General features: G+C 38.5%; 1 non-coding gene and 1 pseudogene across 1 annotated transcript; one reads left to right on the forward strand and one right to left on the reverse strand.

The window, feature by feature from the left end:
* LOC142348566 (dynein axonemal heavy chain 7-like) overlaps nucleotides 1–17,294 on the reverse strand; it is a 460,211-nt pseudogene that overhangs the window by 55,579 nt on the left and 387,338 nt on the right.
* On the forward strand, nucleotides 9,428–9,499 carry Trnaw-cca (transfer RNA tryptophan (anticodon CCA)). The gene has a single exon. It is a non-coding gene; the product is annotated as a tRNA-Trp (tRNA).

The raw sequence follows: 17,294 nt of genomic DNA on the forward strand, positions 1-17,294 counted from the left end.
ATTTCAGAGTGAGAGCATTTGAGATCACACAAAAATCAAAAAGTAAAGCGTGAAAACTTAGCTGAAAGCTAACAGTATTCTAGAATAGCGCAGAATGTGTAAAGCTAAAACTTTGCAGAAAAACACACGTTTACAATAAGAACTTCAAACTTAATTCGGTAGCATGTAAAAAAAACGTAGTACCCAGGACAGTAAATCCTCCCTCTGGGCGAGCACTTTTTCATGCCCACCTTGCCTCATGGTAACTGCACCTGACTAGCAGTCTTTTGTCCCAGGTTTGGTTTTCGCCTATCTAAATAGAGACATTTAGGTCGTCATCTTACCAACTGCGCTGCAACGACTATATTCAGCCGTTTCTCACAATCGCTTTTTATCGTATCAATAAACATATTTCAGAGTGAGAGCATTTGAGATCACACAAAAATCAAAAAGTAAAGCGTGAAAACGTCGTTGAAAGCAAAGAGTGTTCTAGAATAGCGAAAATCAGTAAAACTGAAATTTTGCAGAAAAACACACATTTATAAAAAGAACTTCAAATTAAGTTTGGGAGCATTCAAAAAACACGTAGTACCCAAATCAGTTATTCTCCCTCAGGGCGAGCATATTTTCAAGCCCTCTTATCCTCGTCGTAACTGCACCTGACTAACAGCCTTTTGTCTAAGGTTCGGTTCTCACCCATCTCCTTTGAGCCTTTTAGGTCATTGACCTCTCTCGATATGTTCGCTTAATCATGCTGCTCATAGCGGCTCTTAAACATGCGCTTCGAGAGGCCCCGTAAAGAAGCAAAAAATTGTCGTATTATAGAGCTCACGCGTTTATTATATAGGATTAGTATTTTTCATCCCCCAAACATACAGGAACGTAAAACGACTCAGAGTCGCAATAAGTGATCTCGCACAACAGGCAGCATAGTGTTGATCAAAAAAAATTATGTCCACCAAAGGGAGGGTACCCGATACGGGTTCGAACCCTCGATCCTCGGAATAGCAGTCTTTCATCTTACCAGCTTCGCTATAACGACTACATACGACCGTTTCTCACAATCGCTTTATCGTATCAATAAACATATTTCAGAAGGAGAGCATTTGAGATCACACAAAAATCAAAAAGTAAAGCGTGAAAACTTAGCTGAAAGCTAACAGAATTCTAGAATAGCGCAGAATGTGTAAAGCTAAAACTTTGCAGAAAAACACACGTTTACAATAAGAACTTCAAACTTAATTCGGTAGCATTTAAAAAACACGTAGTACCCAGGACAGTAAAAAATCCCTCTGGGCGAGCACTTTTTCATGCCCACCTTGCCTCGTGGTAACTGCACCTGACTAACAGTCTTTCATCCCAGGTTCGGTTTTCGCCTATCTACATAGAGACATTTAGAGCGTCATCTTACCAACTGCGCTACAACGACTACATTCAGCCGTTTCTCACAATTGCTTTTTATCGTGTCAATAAACATATTTCAGAGTGAGAGCATTTCAGATCACATAAAAATCGAAAAGTAAAGCGTGAAAAACGTCGTTGAAAGCAAAGAGTGTTCTAGAATAGCGAAAATCTGTAAAAATAAAACTTTGCAGAAAAACACACATTTATAAAAAGAACTTCAAGTTAAGTTCGGAAGCATTCAAAAAACACGTGGTACCCAAGTCAGTTATCCTCCCTCAGGGCGAGCATTTTTTCAAGTCCTCTTATCCTCGTCCTAACTGCACCTGACTAAAAGCCTTTTGTCTCAGGTTCGGTTCTCACCCAACTCCTTTGAGCCTTTTAGGTCTTTGACCTCTCTCGATATGTTCGCTTAACCATGCTGCTCAAAGCGGCTCTTAAACAAGCGCTTCGAGAGGCCCCTTAAACATGCAAATATTTTGTCTTATTTTAGAATTCACGCGTTTAATATATAGGATTAGCTTTTTTCATTCACCAAACATACAGGAACATAAAACGACTCAGAGTCGCAAGAAGTGCTCTCGCACAACAGGCAGCATGGTGTTGATTAGAAATTTTTATGTCCACCAAAGGGAGGGTACCCGAAACGGGTTCGAGCCCTCGACCCTCAGAATAGCAGTCCTTCAACTTACCAACTGCGCTATAACGACTACATACGACCGTTTCTCACAATCGCTTTTATCGTATCAATAAACATATTTCAGAGTGAGAGCATTTGAGATCACGCAAAATTAAAAAAAGCGTGAAAATTTAGTTGAAAGCTAAGAGTGTTCTAGAAAAGCGCACAATCTGTAAAGCTGAAACACTGCAGAAAGAAACACGTTTACAATAAGAACTTCAAACTTAGTTCGGTAGCAATTAATAAAAAGGTAGTAGCCAGGACAGTAAATCCTCCCTCTGGGCGAGAATTTTTTCAAGCCCTCTTAGCTCCGTGGTAACTGAACCTGACTAACAGTCCCTTGTCCCAAGTTCGGTTCTCACCAATCTCCTTTGAGCCCTTTAGGTCTTTGACCACTCTCGATATGTTCGCTTAATCATGCTGCTCATAGCGGCTCTTAAACATTCGCTTCGGGAGGCGCCTTAAACATGCAAAAATTTTGTCCCAATTTAGAACTCACGCGTTTAGTATATAGGATAACTTTTTTCATTCACCAAGCACACACAGGTACATAAAATGACTCAGCGTCGCAAGAAGTAATCTCGCACAACAGTCGGCATGGTGTTGATCAGAAATTTTTATGTCCACCAAAGGGAGGGTACCCGATACGGGTTCGAACTCTCGACCCTCAGAATAGCAGTCCTCAATCTTACCAACTGCGTTACAACGACTACATACACCCGTTTCTGACAATCGCTTTTTATCGTATCAATAAACATATTTCAGAGTGAGAGCATTTGAGATCACACAAAAATCAAAAGTAAAGCGTGAAAAACGTCGTTGAAAGCACAGAGTGTTCTAGAATAGCGCAAAATCTGTAAAACTAGAACTTTTGCAGATAATTACACGTTTATAAAAAGAACTTCAAATAAAGTTTGGGAGCATTCAAAAAACAAGTTAAACCCAAGTCCGTTATGCTCCCTCAGGGCGAGCTTACTCTCAAGCCCTCTCAGCCTGGTGGTAACTGCACCTGACTAACAGCTTTTTGTCCCAGGTTAGGTTCTCACCCATATCCTTTGAGCCTTTTAGGTCTTTGACCACTCTCGATATGTTCGCTTAACCATGCTGCTCAGAGCGGCTCTTAAACATGTGCTTCAAGAGGCCCCTTAAGCATGCAAGATTTTTGTCCCATTTTAGAGCTCACGCATTTAATGTATAGGATTAGCTTTTTTCATTCACCTAACAGATACAGGTACATAAAATGACTCAGCGTCGCAAGACGTGCTATCGCACAACAGGCGGCATGGTATTGATTAGAAATTTTTATGTCTGCCAAACGGAGGGTACCCTAACACCAATTCAAACCCTCGGCCCTCAGAATAGCAATCCTCCATCTTACTAACTGCGCTATAATGACTTCATACGAACGTTTGTCACAATCGCTTTTATCGTATCAATACACATATTAAAAAACACGTAGTAGCCAGGAGAGTGAATCCTCCCTCCGGGCGAGAATTTTTTCAAGCCCTCTTAGTTTCGTGGTAACTGCACCTGACGAACCGTCCTTTGTCCCAAGTTCGGTTCTCACCCATCTCCTTTGAGCCTTTTAGGTCTTTGACCTCTCTCGATATGTTCGCTTAACCATGCTGCTCAAAGCGGCTCTTAAACATGCGCTTCGAGAGTCTCCTTAAAAACGCAAAAAATTGTCCTATTATAGAGCTAACGCGTTTAATATATAGGATTAGATTTGTTTTATTCACCAAACACACACGGGTACATAAAATGACTCAGCGTCGCAAGAAGTGCTCTCGCACAACAGTCGGCATGGTGTTGATCAGGATTTTTTATGTCCACCAAAGGGAGGGTACCCGATACGTGTTCGAACCCTCGACCCTCAAAATAGCAGTCCTCCATCTTACCAACTGCGTTACAACGACGACATACAGCCGTTTCTGACAATCGCTTTATATCGTATCAAAAAACGTATTTCACAGTGAGAGCATTTGAGATCACACAAAAATCAAAAAATAAAAGGTGAAAAACGTCGTTGAAAGCAAAGAGTGTTCTAGAATAGCGCAAAATCTGTAAAACTAAAACTTTTGCAAAAAAATTACACGTTTATAAAAAGAACTTCAAATAAAGTTCGGGAGCTTTCAAAAAACAAGTTGTACCCAAGTCAGTTATGCTCCCTCGGGGCGAGCATACTCTCAAGCCCTCTCAGCCTCGTGGTAACTGCACCTAACTAACAGCCTTTTAATATATAGGATTAGCTTTTTTCATTCACCAGACAGATAACGGTACATAAAACGACTCAGCGTCGCAAGACGTGCTATCGCACAACACGTGGCATGGTATTGATTAGAAATTTTTATGTCTGCCAAAGGGAGGGTACCCGATAAGGGTTCAAACCCTCGAACCTCAGAATAGCAGTCCTCCATCTTACTAACTGCGCTATAATAACTTCACACGAACGTTTGTCACAATCGCTTTTATCGTATCAATACACATATTAAAAAACACGTAGTAGCCAGGAGAGTGAATCCTCCCTCCGGGCGAGAATTTTTTCAAGCCCTCTTAGCTTCGTGGTAACTGCACCTGACGAACCGTCCTTTGTCCCAAGTTCGGTTCTCACCCATCTCCTTTGAGCCTTTTAGGTCTCTGACCTCTCTCGATATGTTCGCTTAACCATGCTGCTCAAAGCGGCTCTTAAACATGCGCTTCGAGAGTCTCCTTAAAAACGCAAAAAATTGTCCTATTATAGAGCTAACGCGTTTAATATATAGGATTAGATTTGTTTCATTCACCAAACACACACGGGTACATAAAATGACTCAGCGTCGCAAGAAGTGCTCTCGCACAACAGTCGGCATGGTGTTGATCAGGATTTTTTATGTCCACCAAAGGGAGGGTACCCGATACGTGTTCGAACCCTCGACCCTCAAAATAGCAGTCCTCCATCTTACCAACTGCGTTACAACGACGACATACAGCCGTTTCTGACAATCGCTTTATATCGTATCAATAAACGTATTTCACAGTGAGAGCATTTGAGATCACACAAAAATCAAAAAATAAAAGGTGAAAAACGTCGTTGAAAGCAAAGAGTGTTCTAGAATAGCGCAAAATCTGTAAAACTAAAACTTTTGCAGAAAATTACACGTTTATAAAAAGAACTTCAAATAAAGTTCGGGAGCTTTCAAAAAACAAGTTGTACCCAAGTCAGTTATGCTCCCTCGGGGCGAGCATACTCTCAAGCTCTCTCAGCCTCGTGGTAACTGCACCTAACTAACAGCCTTTTGTCCCAGGTTGGGTTCTCACCCATATCCTTTGAGCCTTTTAGGTCTTTGACCACTCTCGATATGTTCGCTTAACCATGCTGCTCAACGCGGCTCTTAAAAATGTGCTTCGAGAGGCCCCTTAAGCATGCAATATTTTTGTCCCATTTTAGAGCTCACGCATTTAATATATAGGATTAGCTTTTTTCATTCACCAGACAGATAACGGTACATAAAACGACTCAGCGTCGCAAGACGTGCTATCGCACAACACGTGGCATGGTATTGATTAGAAATTTTTATGTCTGCCAAAGGGAGGGTACCCGATAAGGGTTCAAACCCTCGAATCTCAGAATAGCAGTCCTCCATCTTACTAACTGCGCTATAATAACTTCACACGAACGTTTGTCACAATCGCTTTTATCGTATCAATACACATATTAAAAAACACGTAGTAGCCAGGAGAGTGAATCCTCCCTCCGGGCGAGAATTTTTTCAAGCCCTCTTAGCTTCGTGGTAACTGCACCTGACGAACCGTCCTTTGTCCCAAGTTCGGTTCTCACCCATCTCCTTTGAGCCTTTTAGGTCTCTGACCTCTCTCGATATGTTCGCTTAACCATGCTGCTCAAAGCGGCTCTTAAACATGCGCTTCGAGAGTCTCCTTAAAAACGCAAAAAATTGTCCTATTATAGAGCTAACGCGTTTAATATATAGGATTAGATTTGTTTCATTCACCGAACACACACGGGTACATAAAATGACTCAGCGTCGCAAGAAGTGCTCTCGCACAACAGTCGGCATGGTGTTGATCAGGATTTTTTATGTCCACCAAAGGGAAGGTACCCGATACGTGTTCGAACCCTCGACCCTCAAAATAGCAGTCCTCCATCTTACCAACTGCGTTACAACGACGACATACAGCCGTTTCTGACAATCGCTTTATATCGTATCAATAAACGTATTTCACAGTGAGAGCATTTGAGATCACACAAAAATCAAAAAATAAAAGGTGAAAAACGTCGTTGAAAGCAAAGAGTGTTCTAGAATAGCGCAAAATCTGTAAAACTAAAACTTTTGCAGAAAATTACACGTTTATAAAAAGAACTTCAACTAAAGTTCGGGAGCTTTCAAAAAACAAGTTGTACCCAAGTCAGTTATGCTCCCTCGGGGCGAGCATACTCTCAAGCCCTCTCAGCCTCGTGGTAACTGCACCTAACTAACAGCCTTTTGTCCCAGGTTGGGTTCTCACCCATATCCTTGGAGCCTTTTAGGTCTTTGACCACTCTCGATATGTTCGCTTAACCATGCTGCTCAACGCGGCTCTTAAAAATGTGCTTCGAGAGGCCCCTTAAGCATGCAATATTTTTGTCCCATTTTAGAGCTCACGCATTTAATATATAGGATTAGCTTTTTTCATTCACCAGACAGATAACGGTACATAAAACGACTCAGCGTCGCAAGACGTGCTATCGCACAACACGTGGCATGGTATTGATTAGAAATTTTTATGTCTGCCAAAGGGAGGGTACCCGATAAGGGTTCAAACCCTCGAACCTCAGAATAGCAGTCCTCCATCTTACTAACTGCGCTATAATAACTTCACACGAACGGTTGTCACAATCGCTTTCATCGTATCAATACACATAACACGTAGAAAACACGTAGTAGCCAAGAAAGTGAATCCTCCCTCCGGGCGAAAATTTTTTCAAGCCCTCTTAGCTTCGTGGTAACTGCACCTGACGAACAGTCCTTTGTACCAAGTTCGGTGCTCGCCCATCTCTTTTGAGCCTTTTAGGTCTTTGACCTCTCTCGATATGTTCGCTTAACCATGCTGCTCAAAGCGGCTCTTAAACATGCGCTTCGAGAGGCCCCTTAAACACGCAAAATTTTCGCTCCATTTTAGAGCTAACGCGTTTAATATATAGGTAACTTCACACGAACGTTTGTCACAATCGCTTTTATCGTATCAATACACATATTAAAAAACACGTAGTAGCCAGGAGAGTGAATCCTCCCTCCGGGCGAGAATTTTTTCAAGCCCTCTTAGCTTCGTGGTAACTGCACCTGACGAACCGTCCTTTGTCCCAAGTTCGGTTCTCACCCATCTCCTTTGAGCCTTTTAGGTCTCTGACCTCTCTCGATATGTTCGCTTAACCATGCTGCTCAAAGCGGCTCTTAAACATGCGCTTCGAGAGTCTCCTTAAAAACGCAAAAAATTGTCCTATTATAGAGCTAACGCGTTTAATATATAGGATTAGATTTGTTTCATTCACCAAACACACACGGGTACATAAAATGACTCAGCGTCGCAAGAAGTGCTCTCGCACAACAGTCGGCATGGTGTTGATCAGGATTTTTTATGTCCACCAAAGGGAGGGTACCCGATACGTGTTCGAACCCTCAACCCTCAAAATAGCAGTCCTCCATCTTACCAACTGCGTTACAACGACGACATACAGCCGTTTCTGACAATCGCTTTATATCGTATCAATAAACGTATTTCACAGTGAGAGCATTTGAGATCACACAAAAATCAAAAAATAAAAGGTGAAAAACGTCGTTGAAAGCAAAGAGTGTTCTAGAATAGCGCAAAATCTGTAAAACTAAAACTTTTGCAGAAAATTACACGTTTATAAAAAGAACTTCAACTAAAGTTCGGGAGCTTTCAAAAAACAAGTTGTACCCAAGTCAGTTATGCTCCCTCGGGGCGAGCATACTCTCAAGCCCTCTCAGCCTCGTGGTAACTGCACCTAACTAACAGCCTTTTGTCCCAGGTTGGGTTCTCACCCATATCCTTGGAGCCTTTTAGGTCTTTGACCACTCTCGATATGTTCGCTTAACCATGCTGCTCAACGCGGCTCTTAAAAATGTGCTTCGAGAGGCCCCTTAAGCATGCAATATTTTTGTCCCATTTTAGAGCTCACGCATTTAATATATAGGATTAGCTTTTTTCATTCACCAGACAGATAACGGTACATAAAACGACTCAGCGTCGCAAGACGTGCTATCGCACAACACGTGGCATGGTATTGATTAGAAATTTTTATGTCTGCCAAAGGGAGGGTACCCGATAAGGGTTCAAACCCTCGAACCTCAGAATAGCAGTCCTCCATCTTACTAACTGCGCTATAATAACTTCACACGAACGTTTGTCACAATCGCTTTCATCGTATCAATACACATAACACGTAGAAAACACGTAGTAGCCAAGAAAGTGAATCCTCCCTCCGGGCGAAAATTTTTTCAAGCCCTCTTAGCTTCGTGGTAACTGCACCTGACGAACAGTCCTTTGTCCCAAGTTCGGTGCTCGCCCATCTCTTTTGAGCCTTTTAGGTCTTTGACCTCTCTCGATATGTTCGCTTAACCATGCTGCTCAAAGCGGCTCTTAAACATGCGCTTCGAGAGGCCCCTTAAACACGCAAAATTTTCGCTCCATTTTAGAGCTAACGCGTTTAATATATAGGATACTCAGTCATAGATTATTTCCTGGAATTCGTTCAGGGAACTTACTAAGAAATATCATTTGATTTATATGACGTCATACATGATCCTTATATTTACTAAAAATTGTCAACCCGCGTTTATCTTTTTCAAAAAATTTGCCAAAATTTGTTGATTTTGTTTGCCAGACAAAAAATCGGTACAAAAATTGCATATGAAGAGACAAAAAATACTAATACAGTTGCGATAAAAAATTTGGTTTGAGAGCAATTAAACATCTTTGATTCTGATTACTTCTGATTTCATTTTAACACAATAAAGTGATTTCTTTGAATGAAGGCAAATTAAACCACACTAGAGCCACGCGTAAACTAATCAACCCAACCACACGCGAAATTACGTAAAAGTCACACAAAATCTATGTCAAGCAGTTAAAATTTGAGATAGCAATTGTCTAGGCAAATGCATGTTAAATGATAGTTAGCATCTCTCAAATTCTAGCTCGCCAATAGTTTTGGGCACTTTCGCAAAGATATGTCCAGATGGACACTGCTACAGTCGCAGAAAGACGATTGATCAACTTAAAGTAGATCATCATCTTTCATGATTATACAGAAGCTGGATAAAAACCATTCAGAGCAAAATTCTATAAAACGGAGCTCCTGAATAACAAGACTCCGTGGCGCAACGGTAGCGCGTCTGACTCCAGATCAGAAGGTTGCGTGTTCGAATCACGTCGGGGTCAGGATTTCATTTTTATTAAACATAGCCATCAGATTGCCCTAAAATAGCCATGAATTGAAACAACCAAAGAAATAAAATAGACAGATCGACTACCAGTCCTTTAATAGACCACTAGACTTTTTGGTTAGCTTCGGACTGTCAATTTTATGACACATAGTTCTATAAGTAAAAAAACCCTAAAAGAGCTTTTTCAAAATTGATATTCGAAATCAAAAACCCAAGGCTAAAACTCAAGAATTAGGGCATATAAGATTGGCACTACTTAGATGCACACTATTGATCTTAAACTAGTAAAAGTTCATAAAATATGAAGTTCCATAAGTAAAATCAGAAGTCATTTTTTAGTGAGGTAAGTCACGCAATTGACCTAAAAACAGAAGTGACGTCACGCACACAAATTTCAACTGCAAAGCAGTAGAAGTGACGGAAGTAATTGAAAAAGTCAATTCCAAGAAGTCAGGGTAAGACTAAACAAAACTCTGTTAGACGAAGTAAGAAATATAGCAAGACAAGTCCTGGCGTACAATTCAAAGAATTTTGTTGACTTAACAAAAAACTAGACCTATAACGGACTATGAGGGAATTAAAAAACCATTTCTACAAAAAATCAAATCAAAAAACTTTAAACAAAAAACAGAAACTCAATGCCAAAATGCCGTATGTGAACAAAAACCACTAGCGAGAAAAGAAAAATTAACTCAAACAAAAAATTATGCCTATAATCAAGTATGAATGGATTGGGAAAACCACAAAAAAACCTATCCAAAAAATGGAAAAAAAACAGTAAAAATCAAAGTGAAATTGCCGCATGTGAACATATAACCGCTAGCGAGAGAGCGCATTTTTGTTCAAACTCCGTTTTCTCACTCTACTTTAAAATTAGAGCGAAAAAAAATTCACGCCACAAAACCTTTCGCTTTTTCGCTCCACTATCCGTTTCGGCGTAACCAAAATCACTACTCCAATTTGACTTCAAAAATCATGAAAATGGATCAACAGATCTTAAAGAAATACAGCGCCCCAATACATTTCAAACTCTTTGAAATGTAAAAATTAGGAGCGCAATAATAGCCGCGTGGAATTGCTGACGCGGCTATTAATAAATTATAAAAAAGACATCAAATACTTTTCGGAGTGTCCTTCTATCACAAACTCGAAGATCAAAGAACCTATTGACAAAAGGGCTCACTTACTTCTTTCTGTGCTGATATACAAAGATAGATAGTTTGCTTAAAATCCAGAAGTCGGAATTCCATTTTTCGTATCTTTTAGGCAACCTCATTGGTATATATTTAAAAACTATGTACGCATTTGAACGTTAGGTATTGTAAAGCAAGGAATCAGGTTCCTTAAAGTTGTCCGGCCCCCAAACCCTTTCATATTTGAAACTCAGAACTTCATTTCCTGATTGATTTTAATTGTATTGAAAAAGTCAGAAGTGATTGACCTTCACTACCAATAAAATCTATACTAAGGGATTTTTCCGTTTTGGACCAGAACTCGTGTGCCCATGGCGCGAATTTTAATGAATATATAGAGCTGGATTTGCTACCATGAGTGCGAGTTTCAGAAAATAAAATTTTGTTGAAAAGTCATCTTGGTAAGCAAGACTTTGGCCCAAGAGCTTAAAAATTTTTTGTCGTATTTTAGGTTAAAAAGAAGACCTTGGAATTTGCTCTACTGAGACTCGGAAATTTTTCTATGTTTACATAAAGAGAACTCAGACATTCAACACTTTTTTAATCTGCCCCTAGAAGCAAGACTGAGATCAGAAATCTCCTGAGAAAGGTGCTTGCGTGGGATGCCTGGTCACAAAAGATAGGCCAGCCTTACTCACTGATTTGAATGTATTATTTCAATAGGCTTCTAGACCGGTTTTTATAGGCTTCTAGGCATTATTGGATCAATAAAGATATCATTTAATTCTGCACCAGTTCTGAAAGGAGTGGGTCCTCCTCTAGGGTCAGATTCAAAGCACCACTAACACACACATTGACTTAGGTTTAATTACAAGGCGTGGTATGCACTTGCTACAGTAAGGTTAACAGAAAAAGTGAATTTATCCATCCCCAGAATCGGCAGACACACATAATAATCTAATTTTAGCCACCACAGGTAAGGGTTCTTTCTGTGGCGCTCGAAAAAGCGACGGGCCAACATCAAAAATTTGTACAAATTTCATTGATTAGAGAAACTCTATAAGACTTCTGATAAGTGAAGCATCATATCCGCATAAAACATCACTAAATAGTGACAGCAACAAGCACAAACCTAGCCAACAAAGTTTCAACAAAAAAATTAGGCAAACACATTAAGCAAAAGCCTCATTAAAAAATCAAATTTGAAATAACAAAAACAAAAAATTATGGCTGCTACAATGAGAAATTGTACTGCACCAATACTGCATTATGTTTCATTGTAAAAACCATAATCTTTGGTTATCGTTATTTTTTTGCTTGTTGCGATCACTATTCGTTGATGTTTGATACGGATGTAATGCTTCACTTATCAGAAGCTCTATACAGTTTCACTGATCAGAGAAACTCCCATAAACTTTTAATGTTGGCCCGTCGCCTTTTGTTTGAGCGCCACAGAAAGTATCCCAACCTGCGGTGGCTAAAACGTGATAACTATATGCGTCTGTCGACACTGGTGCCGGATAACTTCACGTTCCTATGAAACTTACTGTAGCAATGCCATAACACTCCTTCTAACTAATTGTAAGTCATTGTGTGTTAGTGGCGGTTTGAATTTGACCTTAGATGAGGAGCTACTCTGTAAAAAAAAGACGTCTAACACAGTAAACATGTCAAACAAATCCAGATTCTCATCAACAGCAAAAAAAAGCCTCAGGCAAGCAACAACTTTAGCTGAAGGCCATACCGTGGGCACAGGAAAAGAACTCTTCGAACAGCTAACAAGTAGTTATGAATGTCTTGAATCACAATACGCGAAACTTTGGAACACTTGAAGTCATAGAAAGATGGCTTGGACAGAAGTTGCAAAGAACTCATGATGCTACAGCTAAACAACAATGAGTTGAAAACCCTTGCTAATGAAAATTCCGAAAACAATAAAGCTAAAATGTAAAACCGAGAGCAATAGCATCCAAACGGATGCGAAAAACACCGAGTCTGCTCTTAACACATCAACAGCTTCCTCCTCTATTCTACTGAGGATACAGCACTCCTTACGCAATAGAGCAAAAAATCTCATTTTGCAAGTCGCAAAAATCAGAAGACTAACACTGCCGTCTCGTCCAACTTAGAAGACTGACATTTCTCAACACCTTTAAAACATTGAAGCGAGAGGAAGGAACAGAGTTTCTCTCAGGGACACTGAGAGCAGAACAAGTCTGGCAGAATATTAAATTGATCGAGAGAAGACAACCATGATAGAGCAAAGCCGACATGAGAGCAAGGATAACAGAGCAGAGCAATCCCAAAAACCCAGTTCTTTTTTTATCACTGCAACTGATGAACACTTACTTAGCCAACGACTTTAACAACAACCTATACAGTGTTTTTCCGGCGTTTTCAATTGCCACCAGATTTCATGCAATACCAAACACTGATGTTCCAGAACACAATGATTTTTGCCATAAAAATCAATTGACAATTTTACAGGTGATCCCCTGCAATGATATTGGTGGCTCAGCTTCATCAAAGCGACCATTCACAATTAAAGCCACTCTCAGGTGCCCAAAAAAGGACATACCTCCAAAACTCTCACACAAATTGAGAAACTTCATAAGTGGATACTCCTACAATGGGGACTACTATCATGAAGGCATCGCTGAATTGACCACGAAATTTGGCGAGACAGAGCATACTCTTGCTGCATACCTGGATCAATTGGAGAAGTGGCCTCAGCCCAGAGTAGACGAACCAAGCACTTTTGTGGGTTTCGCATCTTTTTTGAGGAGGCTGACACAGAAGTTCCGACTTCACATCCTTGAAGCTCATCTCAAGTCTTCAGCAGTTTTGAGAATGGCACCCACCACTTTATAGTTTTGTACTTCCATAATTAAGCTCCTTATATAACTAATTTCCTTATATAAAAGATTAACTTTTTTAAACAAAGTTCCTTTATACTTTTCCGTCCCTCAAACCCTTTGAATTTTAAAACTCAGAATTTTGTTTGCTGATTGATGTTGAATTTATTGAAGAAGTCAGAAAAGAATGACCTTCAATTCCAGTATTATTTATAGTAAGGGATTTCCTGTTTTTGACCAGAACTTGTTTTCCCGTGGCACGAATTGTAATGCATATATAGAGCTGGATTTGCTACCATGAGTGCAACTCTCTAGAGCGGAGGTTTGAAAGTAATACGTGCATAGTAATCAAGCACTATGTATATTCCCAGTGTTTATAAAAATAATTAATGTTTTCAGAGACGCCAAACTTTAATTGATGCTTAAATTTCACCTATAAAAAACCGAGAGGCAGTAGCGGAAAAGATCTATTTTTCTCAATTTTAGTTACACAAAAAGTAATTCCCCAAATCCCATCCCACTCCCGGCGTAGTGCGTGCATATTATTTGCACCACTAAGTACCAGGTGCTTTATTTTTTTTAAATTAAAATTACTACGTAAGGACACGTACTTTAAAACTGGGTGCTGCATAGCATACAAACGGGTTAAAAGAGGAAAAGAACTCCAAAAACAACAAAAATTATGAAGAGAACTTTTTTATACTGAACGCAAAACAACAGTGAGTTTCCAAAGAATCTTTTCCACAAACTGAACTTTAGAAGATGATTTTACTTCAAAACAGAAAATCAAGTATAAAAAATGATGCAGCAATCAATTGTTTATTTTTTGAAGTTGACAAAAAATAGATTTAGATTTCTTCTGATCATTTCCATTAACTATGAGACAATAACGGAGGAAAATCTTTCTTTTCTATTTTCGAGTACTTGGTTTTTGATGCGCATTAAAGTTTTGTTGAGGTAATTTAAATTCAACTTAGTTTATTTATATTTTGACAAAAAATGCAGCGAGGTAACAAAAGACACACTTTGTCAAGGTGGCGCTATTAAAAAAAATGGCTCCAACTGTAAAATTGGAGAAACTATTCAATTTCCATGTTAAAATTATACTAAATTTAATTAATCACATACCAATGATTCTTGAAATTTGAAATATTGACACACAAACAAACTGAAAATTACTGTAACTAAAATGACTTCACGTTTTATTAGTAGCTCATATGAACCGTCACACTGATTCCTATTTTAAAAATAACTTCGCATGAATCACTACTCAATGATACAGAAAAATTAACGATTGCGATTGAAAATGAAGCTCTCAAAAATTATTTTTATGATATGAAGCCTAAGCCTAATGTGTGACCTTCATGAAAACTAAATAATTAATTACTTATCTCTTATAAAAAGAAAAGACAAAATGTAAGAAAATAGAAAATTTACTCCAGTTTGTTAATACAAAAGTACGAACGCGTACTGAAATTTGGTGTTGGCGAAAAGGATAGAAACTTGTTGGTAAACTTACTGAAAATTTTTGAAAATTCCTTTGCTTTTAACAAAGGACCGAGAAAATTATTGAAGAACAAATGTTTTCAGTTTGCGTGGAGTAAAGTTAACAAACCTGTGCCAGTATTTTTTGTGGTAACAATTTGAAATCAAATCTGCAGCAAATTTGTCTAGACAATTTTTTTCTTGAGATCCTCCAACTATGGGGATATTCTAAAATCATGTGGTAAAAATAGTTGACCTGACCACAAAAGAGAAATCAACAGAATATACACTCTCTTTTCACCCTAATACACTTCTATTAAGCTTAGAGTAATCTGATCATCTATATAATTAGTAAATTATCCTTTCTCGAACAAAAAACTCATTTTTGATTCTTTTTAATTTAAATATGTCACTTTTTGCTACTTCAGCCACTCGTAAAGCAAGTTGCCTCTATCAGCCGTCTTTTTTTTTATCAAGTTTAAAAACACTGCCGCAGCTTATATGGAAAGCGAAACAGCAAGGAAAGTGAAAACATACCCGGCAGATTGCCGGAAAATAGCCGCCGTTGATTCCCATAACTCTATTGGGATTGAAAGAAAAGAAAATATCAACGAAAATTGATTTTTGTACAAAAACATTTTTAAGCGCGATTTATTTTGATGTCATTTCGTAGTTGAACACACTCCTGTCTCTCAGTGAGAGGCTACAGGTCTAGTATCAATACCAATAAGCATTATAGATAGTAACTAAAACTTATGAGAACAAAGTTCAAGTACCGGGCCTCTAAAAATGGGATTTATGGGTTTATCCCGTTTCTATTTCTGACTTTGATTTTTTATACTGACTCTCTTCATTTTGAATTGCTTTGCTGAGCAGCTGCTGTTTAAAAGGACTTTGAGCAGAATGACAGAAGAGAGAAACTAGCCTAGAGAAGTCAAAAAGATTTCACGCAAAATGTCGAAAAAGTGGCAAAAAGGTAAAGCGAAAAAAAGTTCGACGAAGTAAAAAACATAGCAGGACAAGTCCTGACGAACAATTCAAAGAATTTTCATTGACTAAACAAACATCTAGACCTAAAACTGACTATGAGCGAACTGGAAAAACCATTTTGAAAAAAAAAATCAGATCAAAAAAATTTAAAAAAAAAACAGAAAATCAATGTCAAAATGTCGCATGTCAAATAAATTCAGCGAGAAATGGAAATTCGGTTCATACAAACAACTAGGCCTAGAATGAACTAATAATGGATTGGGAAAACCATTTAGAAAAAAATCCGATCTAAAAAATCGAAAAAACAGTAAAAATCAAAGAGAAATTGCCGCATGTGAACAAAAAATCACCAGCGAGAAAGCTAATTTTTGTTCAAACACCGTTTTCCCGCTCTACTTTACAATTAGAGTGAAAAAATTTCACGCCGCAAAACCACTCGCTTTTTCGATCCATTTCCTGTTTCGGCGTGACCAAAATCACTACTCCAATTTGACTTCAAAAATCATGAAAATGTGAGAACAGATCTTAAAAAAAAACATAGCCGGAAGAATTCCGTAAACGACTCGAAGTACAAATCTGACTATTCTCACTAATCAGATGCATCACCAGCATATTACCAATCGACAGACAGTGTAATGAAATCACAAAGAAAAGACTGGAGAACTGGAAACTTGACAAAGGACAAAATCAAAAAATAATATTCTCTAAAAATCCAAACAAAATTTTCTACAAAAAGATAACATGCAACTTCCCATCCATAACTCATAGAAATCAATTAGTTATATATTTGGCTAGATCAGTCGCCCACCTAGTACTTGCAGAGAAACTTTAAACAACAAACAAAAAAACGACTAAGAAAAACTCTTTAACGAATTAGAGTTTTGTATAATTTGTTTAAATGAAAACTGCCCTGCTAAGCCTTCAAGCGCAAACTCATAGTATCAACACCTACAAAAATGCTCCTTATTGATAAAAAGTTGCCAGCAAAAAACATTAAAGTGGAAGAAATAGGAAAAAAAAACTTAGAAAAAAGACTAAAATAGGCCAAAATTTGCTCTGGTTTACTCGATTTTCTTTAACAAAAACAACTCGACAATAATATCAATCAAAATGAGAGACATTCAAACAAGCTACAACAACTGACTTCCACAAGAAAACTCCCCAAATGCTATCAAAGTTTGAGGAATAATAGAAACGACATTTTAGACTAAATTAAACAAAAAAAATCGAGAAAAAGTAAGGTGTTTTTAAATATTACAAAAAAAATAAAGCCAAAAAAAATTACCTTGAGCAAATACAGCAATGAAATGCTCGCGAAATGATGGGC

Source organism: Convolutriloba macropyga, chromosome 10, assembly GCF_964194025.1.
Source record: "Convolutriloba macropyga chromosome 10, txConMacr16.3, whole genome shotgun sequence".
NCBI classification, from domain to species: Eukaryota; Metazoa; Xenacoelomorpha; order Acoela; family Convolutidae; genus Convolutriloba; species Convolutriloba macropyga.